Source organism: Onychostoma macrolepis, chromosome 20 (assembly GCF_012432095.1).
Source record: "Onychostoma macrolepis isolate SWU-2019 chromosome 20, ASM1243209v1, whole genome shotgun sequence".
Lineage (NCBI taxonomy): Eukaryota > Metazoa > Chordata > Actinopteri > Cypriniformes > Cyprinidae > Onychostoma > Onychostoma macrolepis.
In genome coordinates this window covers 17,506,991-17,519,887 of record NC_081174.1, presented here as the reverse complement: position 1 = coordinate 17,519,887, position 12,897 = coordinate 17,506,991, and positions in this window count along the sequence as shown.

The following is a 12,897-nucleotide window of genomic DNA, read 5'->3' as shown; positions in this document are numbered from 1 at the left end:
CGAGCTTTCACGAGACATCACGGAGAATTTCTCCGTTATGGGAACTCCTTCCCTTCAACCTTTCCTGAAGTCCTATTGGCTCATGCCAGTCAAATGACTGGCCAATTGTCGCGAAGCATGCAACCGTATGCAAACGAGCTCGAGAGGCAGTATAAAATGCGGTGCCAGCAACAATTACGTCAAAATCTTCTACTTCACCTGTTGAATTCATCATGGCTACAGTTTGCAAGATCTGCGCGGGACCAATAGAACCGCCGGATCAACACAATCAGTCCGTCGCCTGCCTGGGCCTGGCCCACGCCGAGGCGGCGCTGGACGAATCCGACTGCGGACATTGCGTGCTCCGGGCCCGCCGCGATATGATTCCTGGTGGTGGCAGCGTCGTCTTGCCGCTCCGCCAAACCCAACGGTCTCCCCGTTCCCCGGTTTCCTTCCCCGAGGACTGCTTCCGCCCTCCTTCCAACATTGGGGAGTTTGTGTCCTTTGGCCAGGAGGAGGGGGATGACTCGATGTCCATTTCGGCCTCGGAGAGGGAGGATTGGGCGGGATCGGAGCCCGATCAGACAGACAGCTCGGGGTCCCCAGACCTCCAAGAGGAGCTCATGAGGGTTCTGTCAAAGGCTGTCCAGGAGTTGGAGCTTACCTGGAGTCCTCCAGAGGAGCCTGCCAGGAGTAAGCTCGACTCCTGGTATTTCAGGTCCACACGGAAAGCTGATTCGAGGGCGTCGGTTCCCTTCTTTCCAGACGTACACGAGCAGCTGATGAAAACGTGGTCTGCGCCCCAATTGGTGCGCGTCCACTCTGCCACACAGGCCATTTTTTCCCACGTGGATGGGGCGGAGGCCCACGGGTACGTGCGCTCTCCCCCTGTCGAAGAGACCGTCGCTGCGCACCTTTGTCCTGCAGCAGCCAAGACCCTGGGCTCGGACATAAGCCTTCCCTCGAAGCCATGCAGGACCACCGCCCACCTCGCTAATAAAGCGTATGCCTCTGATGGCGAGGCGGCTTCCGCGCTGCACGTCATGGTGGTGCTGCAGGTTTTTGAGGCGAAGCTCCTGCAGGCGGCGGAGGGCGGAGTTCGGACTTCGCGCTGATGGCGACGAAGCGAGCAGCCCAGGCCGTGGGTAAGGCCATGGGTTTTATGGTCTTCCTTCAGAGGCACCGATGGCTAACCCTTGCTGATCTTAAGGATGCTGACCGTCGGCACCTGGCTTTTCCCAACGAAGGGATAACCCTAGGCCAGCGACCGCAGCGGTGACTGCTACTGCTCCTCGCCAGGAGCCGGACGTCCGGAGGAAGGCGTGGGGTCCCAGGAGGAAGCGCCAGGGCCAGCGGAGGAGCCCGCGGCGTGACTCTCGCCCGCCGCCGGTTGCTAAGCCGTCGTCCTGATGGTCTGAAGAGAGGAGGGGAGTGCACGAGTGGCCCAGCTCCCAAGCGCCAAAAGTTCATGTGTTCGAATGTTTGTGTGTTGGATGTTCATTCAATAAAAATGCATACATTCTCACAAAAAGGGCTCTTTCCTTCTCACTCAGTCAATGCGGCACCACTTGCCCCGCATCAGAGCAATGCAAAGCTGCCGCCCACACAGGTTATAGTCGCTCATCTCTCGCCGGCGCATCCATCGACCAAGCTGCTAAAGCCGTTATCCCAGTTCCTGAATTATTCCGGGGATTATTCCGGGGATCTCGCGCTGGCTACTCGGTGTGATAAAGCGAGGGTATACCCTTCAATTCAGACGCAGACCACCCCGTTTCAACGGCGTGGTGCGGTCTCTAACATTGCCTCGAAATGCCCTGGTTCTGAGACAAGAGGTATGCAATCTGTTCGAAAAAGGAGCGATAGAGAAAGTCCCTCCGAGCGAGCTGGAGTGCGGGTTTTACAGTCGCTATTTCGTGGTACCCAAAAGAGACGGGGGGCCCCGCCCGATTCTAGATCTCAGATCCATCAACAGGGCGCTTTGCAAGCGTCCGTTCAGAATGATAACGCTGAAACAGATCCTGGCGCAAATTCGCCCCGGGGACTGGTTTGCGTCCGTGGATTTAAAGGACGCGTACTTTCACATTCAGATAGCACCGCATCACAGACGCTTTTCTGAGGTTTGCTGAGGGCACAGCGCATCAACACGCTGTTCTCCCGCTTGGGCTGGCTTTGGCCCCACGCACTTTTTCGAAGTGCATGGATGCAGCACTTTCCCCCCTCAGAGTGAGCGGGATGCGCGTCCTCAACTATCTGGAAGATTGGCTGATTCTAGCTCAGTCCCCGGACATGCTAATCAGCCATATAGACGTGCTGCTTCGTCACTTGGAGTCCCTAGGGCTATGTGTCAACACGCAGAAGAGCATTCTTGCCCCGAGTCAGTCTATAACTTATCTGGGAGTGTGCTTCAACTTGGTGGAGATGCGAGCCTATTTCAGACTAGGCAGCTCTGTTCTCTTGAAAGATTTTCAGAGGCTGCTGGGACTCATGGCGTCTGCTTCAGCGGTATGTCATCTGAGCTTACTACACATGCGACCGCTGCAGTTATGGCTGAAATCTCGAGTCCCTTGGACGGCGTGGACTTCGGGCCGCCAGAGCATCGCGGTCACCCGCGGCTGCATCGAAGCTCTGAGGCCGTGGTGCAACCCGGATCTCTTCAGCCGGGGGGTTCCCCTGGGATTGGTGACGTCGCTCGTTGTGGTCATGACGGACGCATCGACTCGTGGCTGGGGAGCAGTGTGCAAGGGCATGCCGGCTTCGAGTCTGTGGTCAGGACCTCTGAGCCGGTGGCACATAAACCGCTTGGAGCTGGAAGCTGTGTTCTTAGCTCTAAAGGATTTTCGGCCGCAGCTGGAACAGCGGCATGTACTGATTCGCACCGACAACATGTCCGTGGTCTCGTACATAAATCACCAAGGAGGCGTTTGCTCCAGGGCTTTGTGCAAGCAGGCAGCGAGTCTCCTGCTATGGGTGGACCGACACTTTCTCTCCATCAGGGCAGCGCACATCCCCGGTCTCCTGAACCGCGAGTGGAGAGTAGAGGTTGCACCCCGAGTCGGTTCAGATAATTTGGACTAGCTACGGGAGAGCGGAGGTGGATCTGTTCGCCACGAGCGAGACCGGGCTACGTGCCTAAATCACTATCTACCCCCTTCAGAACGCAGACTGTTTTGTTGTCTGCCCTGTCTTCTGAGTCATCGACCTCGCGTGATGCGGACGCTCAGACTTCGGTGTGCCCCGTCAGGGCTTTGAGGATTTACACCGACCGTTCGGCCAGCTTTCGGCAATCTGACCAGCTTTTCGTGTGCTAAGGTGGTTGTGCGAAGGGCCGGGCCGTTTCAAAACAGAGGCTTTCCCACTGGATTGTGGACGCTATCACGGCTGCTTATACGAACCGAGGTTTGGAATGCCCTCTGCACATTAGGGCCCACTCAACAAGGGCTATCGCCTCCTCCTGGGCATGGTCGAGAGGTATGTCTATTCAGGATATATGCTTTGCAGCCGGCTGGTCTTCTCAGAATACCTTCGCCAGGTTTTACAAGCTGGACGTTCAGTCCTTAGCCTCCCAAGTGTTGTCGGTGAGTGACTGATTTATGTTTGCTACCTCTATTGTGGGACATGTGTGTTGCTGCCTCACACAGTAATTACTCTGCGCAGCCTTCTTACTATCGTTGTTGTTGTCTGCCCTGTACTCAGTGCAGCTCCAGTTATTCGTGTCTATTCACTAGTGCTACCATATCATGTTATGTTTTATGCTGCTTAACACAGCTATCTCTGTGCAGCCCTTACAATACTGTTGTTGCGTCTGTTCTGCCCTGTTTGCTGCGCAGCCTGCAATATTATCGAGCAGATATGCAAATTTCGTATACCTAGGGTGTAGACGCTCATTGGCTTATCAGCTGCTATCAGGTTATCAGCTGCTATCAGGTGCTATCCACCTATCAGCTGCGAGCCCGCCTAACAAGCGTCTCTATTGGTGGGAATTATGTGTGTGTGTATTCTCTTTTCGCTGAGTGTGTAACTTGTACAGGCTGCTCGTAGCCTCTCTCACGGCGGGATTGAATATCGTTCCCATAACGGAGAAATTCTCTGCGATGTCTCGTGAAAGCTCGAGAGGGAACGTCTCCGGTTACTGTCGTAACCTCGGTTCCCTGAGAGCGGGAACGAGACATCACGGTGTTCGCCGTGCTCGCTGCTCGACCAGCTAAGCGGCGTTCAGTATCCGATTCTGACGTAATTGTCGCGGGCACCGCATTTTATACTGCCTCTCGAGCTCGTCAGTATTTGCATACGGTTGCATGCTTCGCGACAATTGGCCAGTCATTTGACTGGCTTGAGCCAATAGGACTTCAGGAAAGGTTGAAGGGAAGGAGTTCCCATAAAGGAGAAATTCTCTGTGATGTCTCGTTCCCGCTCTCAGGGAACCGAGGTTACGACAGTAACCGGAGACGTTTCCCTTCTATGTACTATTTCTAACCAATATAAACTCATTTAAGCTTCCACTCTATCTAAATCATGCTAGCAAAATGCTAGTAACATGCTAATCATGATTAAAACATGCTAACATCATGCTAGTAACTTGCTAATCATGCTAGCAACATGCTAATCATGCTAGAATCACGCTAACAACATGCTAGTAACTTGCTAATCATGCTAGCAACATGCTAGTAATTTGCTAATAGTGCTAACAACATGCTGGTAACTTGCTAATCATGCTAAGAACATGTTAGTAACATACTGATCATGCTAGAATAATGCTAACAACATGCTAGAAACTTGCTAATCGTGCTAGCAACACATTAGTAACATGCTAATAATGCTAGAGACCTGCTGGTAATTTGCGCTAAGAACATGCTAGTAGCATACTAATCATGCTAGAATCATGCTAGGAACATGCTAGGAACTTGCTAATCATGCTAACAACATGCTAGTAACATGCTAATCATGTTAGAGACCTGCTGGTAACTTTACTAATCATGCTAAGAACATGCTAGTAACATACTGATCATGCTAGAATAATGTTAACAACATGCTAGTAACTTGCTAATCATGCTAGCATCATGCTAGTAACATGCTAATCGTGCTAGCAACACGTTAGTAACATGCTAATAATGCTAGAGACCTGCTGGTAATTTGCACTAAGAACATGCTAGAAACATGCTAATCATGTTAGAGACCTGCTGGTAACTTGCTAATCATGCTAAAACATGCTAGTAACATACTGATCATGCTAGAATATGGTTAACAACATTCTAGTAACTTGCTAATTATGCTAGCATCATGCTAGTAACATGCTAATCATGCTAGCAACACGTTAGTAACATGCTAATAATGCTAGAGACCTGCTGGTAAATTGCGCTAAGAACATACTAGTAACATGCTAATCATGCTAGAATAATGCTAGCAACATGCTAGTAACTTGGTAATCATGCTTGAAACATGCAAACATAATACTAGTAAGTTTCTAATCATGCTATCAACATGCTAATCATGCTAGAGACCTGCTGGTAACTTGCTGAACATGCTAGTAACATGCTAATAATGCTAGAATCATGTTAGTAACTTGCTAATCATGTTAGAATAATGCTAGTAACTTCCTAATAATGCTAACAACATGTTATTAACATGCTAATCATGCTAAAGACATGATGGTAACTTTACTAATCATGCTAAAACATGCTAGTAACACCTTAGCAACCTACCTGGGTACCATAGCAACCACCTAGCAACACACTAATATTACTTTAGCAACTGCATAGCAACCCCCGAGTACCCTAGCAACTGCATAGCAACACCTTAGCAACCACCCCAGATACCTTAGCAACCGCCTAGCAACACCTTAGCAACCACCCCAGGTACCATAGCAACCACCTAGCAACACCTTAGCAAACACCCTAAGTACTCTAGCAACCACCCCAGATACCTTAGCAACTGCATAGCAACACCCTAACAACCACCCTAAGTACCCTAGCAACTGCATACCAACACCCTAAGAACCACCCTGGTTATCAGAGCAACCGCCTAGCAACACCCTAGCAACCACCTTAGCAACCACATAGAAATACCCTAGCAACCACCCCAAGTAGCCTATCAACTGCATAGCAACTCCTTAGCAACCACCCCAAGGACCCTAGCATCCACATAGTAACACCCTAGCAACCACCCCAGGTAACCTAGAAACACCCTAGCAACCACCCTAGAAGCCACCCCAGGTACCCCAGCGATCTGTTTTTCTGTGTCTGTTCTTCTGATGGACTGTATTGCCTATAAAACATTCAAACTTCAATCTTTAAAACTTTTACAAACTTTCTGGCTAGGCTTTTTCAAGCCAACTTAAAGTTTGTATCCAAACTTTACTATCTAGTTTTCTTATTGCAACTGTATTTCAGTGATTTTTGCATTTTCTGGACAAAAAACAAAAAGAAAGAAAATTGCATATTTGTTATTGGTACAAATTTGAACACATTTGTGAATGTCAGTTGGCATTAAAAATCATTTTTAACAGTCTAAATAACCTGTATTCTTCATTATTTATTAATCCATGATTGTCTTGTTAAGCATAGGCAAAATTATGAGAATAACCCAGCAAGAATAACCCAGAAACACAAAAATGCAAACACATAAATGGTAAAAATGGCTATATCTTGGGTTTTCTCAACAACCCAATGTGTAAACCAGCATGCTGGGTTACTTTAACCCAGCATGTGTTCTGTCCAATATTTACCCAGTGCTGGGTTGCCAATTGGGTTATTTTTAACCCAGCCATTTTTAGAATGTAGCACTTGCACTGTGTCCCATTTTCCAACACTCATAAAAAGTGTCCCTTTATAGGTTAGCTCATTCTTTCAATTGATATATATTCAGAGTGACCCTGACTATCACCCTGATATTCAGAGTAACCCTGACTTCAAGGCATTTTACTGTATAGTTTTGGAGAAATGTAATGGCAAATTCACCCCAAGTGTAAAAGTGCATTCTAACACTTACATCATGTCCCATTTCCAAACACTCATAAAAATCTTTCCTTTTATAGGTTTGCTCATTCTTTCAATTGATTACTGTTCACGGTGATCATGACTATTACTGTATTCATTTTCAAGTCTTTTTACTGTACAGTTTTGGAGAACATTAATGGCAAAATCACTCCAAAAATCGAAGTGCATTCTAGCAGTTGCACCATTTCCCATTTTCAAAAACTCATAAAAAATCATTTCATTTATAGGTTTGTTCATTCTGTCAATTGATTCCTATTCATAGTAATCCTGTCCATTACTGTAATCATTTTTAAGTCATTTTACTCTATAGTTTTAGAGAAAACTAACAGCAAAATCACTCCAAAATGAAAGTGCATTCTAGCAGTTGCACCATTACCTATTTTCAAGCACTCATAAAAATCTTTCCTTTTTAGGTTTTCTCGTTCTTTCAGTTTATTCCTGCTCAAAGTGACCCTGACTATTCATGTATTCATTTTCAAGTCATTATACTGTAAAGTTTTGAAGAAAATAAATGGCAAAATCACCACAGGCATTTAAGTGCATTCTAGCGATTTTACATTGTGTCCCATTTTCAAACACTCATAAAAATCTTTCCTTTATAGGTTATGTCGTGACAACATTAGGATTACTTAGGAGACCCAATCATCGAGAAAATGCCAATGAGAATTGACTAGTGGAATTTTTATGCTGAGCCACTCCCCATCCATACGTGTATATAAGGTGACAGCATGCATCCACTCATTCAGATTTTTGTTTCGGAGCCGAGTGGTTGTATAAAGCTGATATACTCCACAAAGCCATTCATCTGCTATGTCGGAGAGCTGTTCTGGTTGGCGGTATGGTGCGAACAGCGGTGTCACTTTCAGCGATTCCTCTGGGTGCTTCAACTGAAAAGAGCAGTTTCTCTAAAAGAGCAAATCACGGACTGTTCGCGTCTTTTTAAAGATGCCATTCCATCCGTGTCCTCTTGGTTGCAGCCATTTTTTGCCCTCTGTCGATGGCCATGATTGTTGTCTTCAGTGTCTGGGCATTCAGCACGGTGAAGCTGTGTTTGTAGATGGTTCATGCCTCTACTTTGAGTGTATAACCATGACAACGCTGCGACCACCGGCTAGTGCTCTGGGAGATCTGAGGGTTACAGTGAGAGCTTCTCCGCCGGGCCAATCCCCACGGCGGAGAAGCTCTCACTCCTCTCGCAGTGCTTGTCCTGTGTGGCACCCTTGTGATTTTGCTGGGCTGTCTCTCGGCAGTCACAGCATTTCATCTGGAAGATCAGGTGTCGATGACAGCATCAGGGGACGGGCTAGCATCCTCTGAGGATGAAGATTCGGCGGATATATATATATGTAAAAATTGGTATTTTTCAGTACCGAATGGGCTCAAACGCAAATTTAAAGCTCAATAGCATTTGAGGAGAATGACTTACAGTCATTAAAATGACTGTAAACTGTTCATCTAGGTGTCAACTAAAATGCACACCTTTTACATTTTTGATAATTATTAAAATAAACTGTAAATCATATGTAAAAATTGCTCTTTTTCATTACCGAATGGCCTGAAACGCAAATTTAAAGCTCAATAGCATTTGAGGAGAATGACTTGCAGTCATAAAAACTACTGTAAACTGTTCATCTCGGTATCAACTACAATACACAAATTTTACATTTTTGATAATTATTCAAATATAATGTAAATCATATGTAAAAATTGGTCTTTTTCAGTACCGAATGGGCTCAAACGCAAATTTAAAGCTCAATAGCATTTGAGGAGAATGACTTACAGTCATGAAACAAACTATAAACTGTTCATTTAGGTGTTACCTATAATGCACACCTTTTACATTTTTGATATTTATTACAATATACTGTAAATCATATGTAAAAATTTCTATTTTTCACAACCGAATTGCCTCAAACGTGAATTTAAAGCTCAATAGCATTTGAAGAGAATCACTTACAGTCAAAACACAAACTGTTCATCTAAGTGTAATCTATAATGCATGCCTTTTACATTTTTGATTATTATTAATCATATGTAAAAATTGCTATTTTTCATTACCGAATGGGCTCAAACGCAAATTTAAAGCTCAATGGCATTTGAGGAGAATGACTTACAGTCATAAAACAAACTATAAACTGTTCATCTAGTTGTTACCTATAATGCACACCTTTTAGATTTTTGATAATTATTAAAATAAACTGTAAATCATATGTAAAAATTGCTATTTTTCATTACCGAATGGACTGAAACGCAAATTTAAAGCTCAATGGCATTTGAGGAGAATGACTTGCAGTCATGAAAACTACTGTAAACTGTTCATCTCGGTATCAACTACAATACACACCTTTTACATTTTTGATAATTATTAAAATAAACTAAATCATATGTAAAAATTGCTATTTTTCACAACCGAATTGCCTCAAACGCAAATTTAAAGCTCAATAGCATTTGAGCAGAATGACTTACAGTCATAAAACAAACTATAAACTGTTCATCTAGGTGTAAACTATAATGCACACCTTTTACATTTTTGATATTTATTACAATAAACTTTAAATTATTTCTAAAAATTTCTATTTTTCACAACCAAATGGTCTGAAACGCAAATTTAAAGCTCATTGGCATTTGAGGAGAATGACTTACAGTCATGAAAACTACTGTAAACTGTTCATCTCGGTATCAACTATAATACACACCTTTTACATTTTTGATAATTATTCAAATAAACTGTAAATCATATGTAAAAATTGCTATTTTTCAGTACCAAATGGGCTCAAATGCAAATTTAAAGCTCAATAGCACTTGAGGAGAATGACTTACAGTCATAAAACAAACTATAAACTGTTCATCTAGGTGTCAACTACAATACACACCTTTTACATTTTTGATAATTATTAAAATAAACTATAAATCATATGTAAAATTGCTATTTTTCATTACCGAATGGACTGAAACGCAAATTTAAAGCTCAATGGCATTTGAGGAGAATGACTTGCAGTCATAAAAACTACTGTAAACTGTTTATCTCGGTATCAACTATAATACACACCTTTTACATTTTTGATAATTATTAAAATAAACTGTAAATCATATGTAAAAATTGCTATTTTTCAATACCAAATGGGCTCAAACGCAAATTTAAAGCTCAATAGCATTTGAAGAGAATGACTTACAGTCATGAAAACTACTGTAAACTGTTCATCTCGGTATCAACTATAATACACACCTTTTACATTTTTGATAATTATTCAAATAAACTGTAAATCATATGTAAAAATTGCTATTTTTCAGTACCAAATGGGCTCAAATGCAAATTTAAAGCTCAATAGCACTTGAGGAGAATGACTTACAGTCATAAAACAAACTATAAACTGTTCATCTAGGTGTCAACTACAATACACACCTTTTACATTTTTGATAATTATTAAAATAAACTATAAATCATATGTAAAATTGCTATTTTTCACAACCGAATGGCCTGAAATGCAAATTTAAAGCTCAATGGCATTTGAGGAGAATGACTTACAGTCATAAAAACTACTGTAAACTGTTCATCTCAGTATCATCTATAATACACACCTTTTACATTTTTGATAATTATTAAAATAAACTGTAAATCATATGTAATTGTAAATTATATGTAAAAATTGGAATCAGTAACGGATTACAATTTGTAAGTAATCAAAAACAAACTATACACTGTTCATCTAGTTGTTAACTATAATGTACACCTGTTACATTTTTGATTATTATTAATCATATGTAAAATTGCTATTTTTCACAACCGAATGGCCTGAAATGCAAATTTAAAGCTCATTGGCATTTGAGGAGAATGACTTACAGTCATAAAACTACTGTAAACTGTTCATCTAAGTGTAATCTATAATGCATGCTTTTACATTTTTGATTATTATTAATCATATGTAAAATTGCTATTTTTCACAACCGAATGGGCTCAAACGCAAATTTAAAGCTCAATGGCATTTGAGGAGAATGACTTACAGTCATAAAACAAACTGTTCATCTAAGTGTAATCTATAATGCATGCCTTTTACATTTTTGATTATTATTAATCATATGTAAAAATTGCTATTTTTCATTACCGAATGGGCTCAAACGCAAATTTAAAGCTCAATGGCACTTGAGGAGAATGACTTACAGTCATAAAACAAACTATAAACTGTTCATCTAGTTGTTAACTATAATGTACACCTCTTACATTTTTGATATCTATTAAAATATACTGTATATCATATGTAAAAATTGCTATTTTTCAGAACCGAATGGCCTCAAACGCAAATTTAAAGCTCAATAGCACTTGAGGAGAATGACTTACAGTCATAAAACAAACTATAAACTGTTCATCTAGTTGTTACCCATAATGCACACCTTTTACATTTTTGATAATTATTAGAATAAACTGTAAATCATATGTAAAAATTGCTATTTTTCAGTACCAAATGGGCTCAAATGCAAATTTAAAGCTCAATAGCACTTGAGGAGAATGACTTACAGTCATAAAACAAACTATAAACTGTTCATCTAGGTGTCAACTACAATACACACCTTTTATATTTTTGATAATTATTAAAATAAACTGTAAATCATATGTAAAATTGCTATTTTTCAGTACCAAATGGGCAAATTTAAAGCTCAATAGCATTTGAGGAGAATGACTTACAGTCAAAACACAAACTGTTCATCTAGTTGTTACCTATAATGCACACCTTTTACATTTTTGATTATTATTAATCATATGTAAAATTGGTATTTTTCAGTACCAAATGGGCAAATTTAAAGCTCAATAGCATTTGAGGAGAATGACTTACAGTCATAAAACAAACTATAAACTGTTCATCTAGTTGTTAACTATAATACACACCTTTTACATTTTTGATTATTATTAATCATATGTAAAATTGCTATTTTTCAGTACCAAATGGGCTCAAATGCAAATTTAAAGCTCAATAGCACTTGAGGAGAATGACTTACAGTCATAAAACAAACTATACACTGTTCATCTAGGTGTAAACTATAATGCACACCTTTTACATTTTTGATTATTATTAATCATATGTAAAATTGCTATTTTTCACAACCGAATTGCCTCAAACGCAAATTTAAAGCTCAATAGCACTTGAGGAGAATGACTTACAGTCATAAAACAAACTATACACTGTTCATCTAGTTGTTACCCATAATGCACACCTTTTACATTTTTGATAATTATTAAAATAAACTATAAATCATATGTAAAATTGCTATTTTTCATTACCGAATGGACTGAAAAGCAAATTTAAAGCTCAATAGCATTTGAGGAGAATGACTTACAGTCATAAAAACTACCGTAAACTGTTCATCTCGGTATCAACTACAATACACACCTTTTACATTTTTGATAATTATTAAAATAAACTGTAAATCATATGTAAAAATTGCTATTTTTCACAACCGAATTGCCTCAAACGCAAATTTAAAGCTCAATAACATTTGAGGAGAATGACTTACAGTCATAAAAATAACTGTAAACTGTTCATCTAGGTGTAAACTATGATGCACACCTTTTACATTTTTGATATTTCTTAAAATAAACTTTAAATTATTTCTAAAAATTTCTATTTTTCACAACCGAATGGCCTGAAACGCAAATTTAAAACTCATTGGCATTTGAGGAGAATGACTTACAGTCATGAAAACTACTGTAAACTGTTCATCTAGTTGTATCAACTATAATGTACACCTGTTACATTTTTGATAATTATTAAAATAAACTGTAAATCATATGTAAAATTGCTATTTTTCAGTACCAAATGGGCTCAAATGCAAATTTAAAGCTCAATAGCACTTGAGGAGAATGACTTACAGTCATAAAACAAACTATAAACTGTTCATCTAGGTGTCAACTACAATACACACCTTTTATATT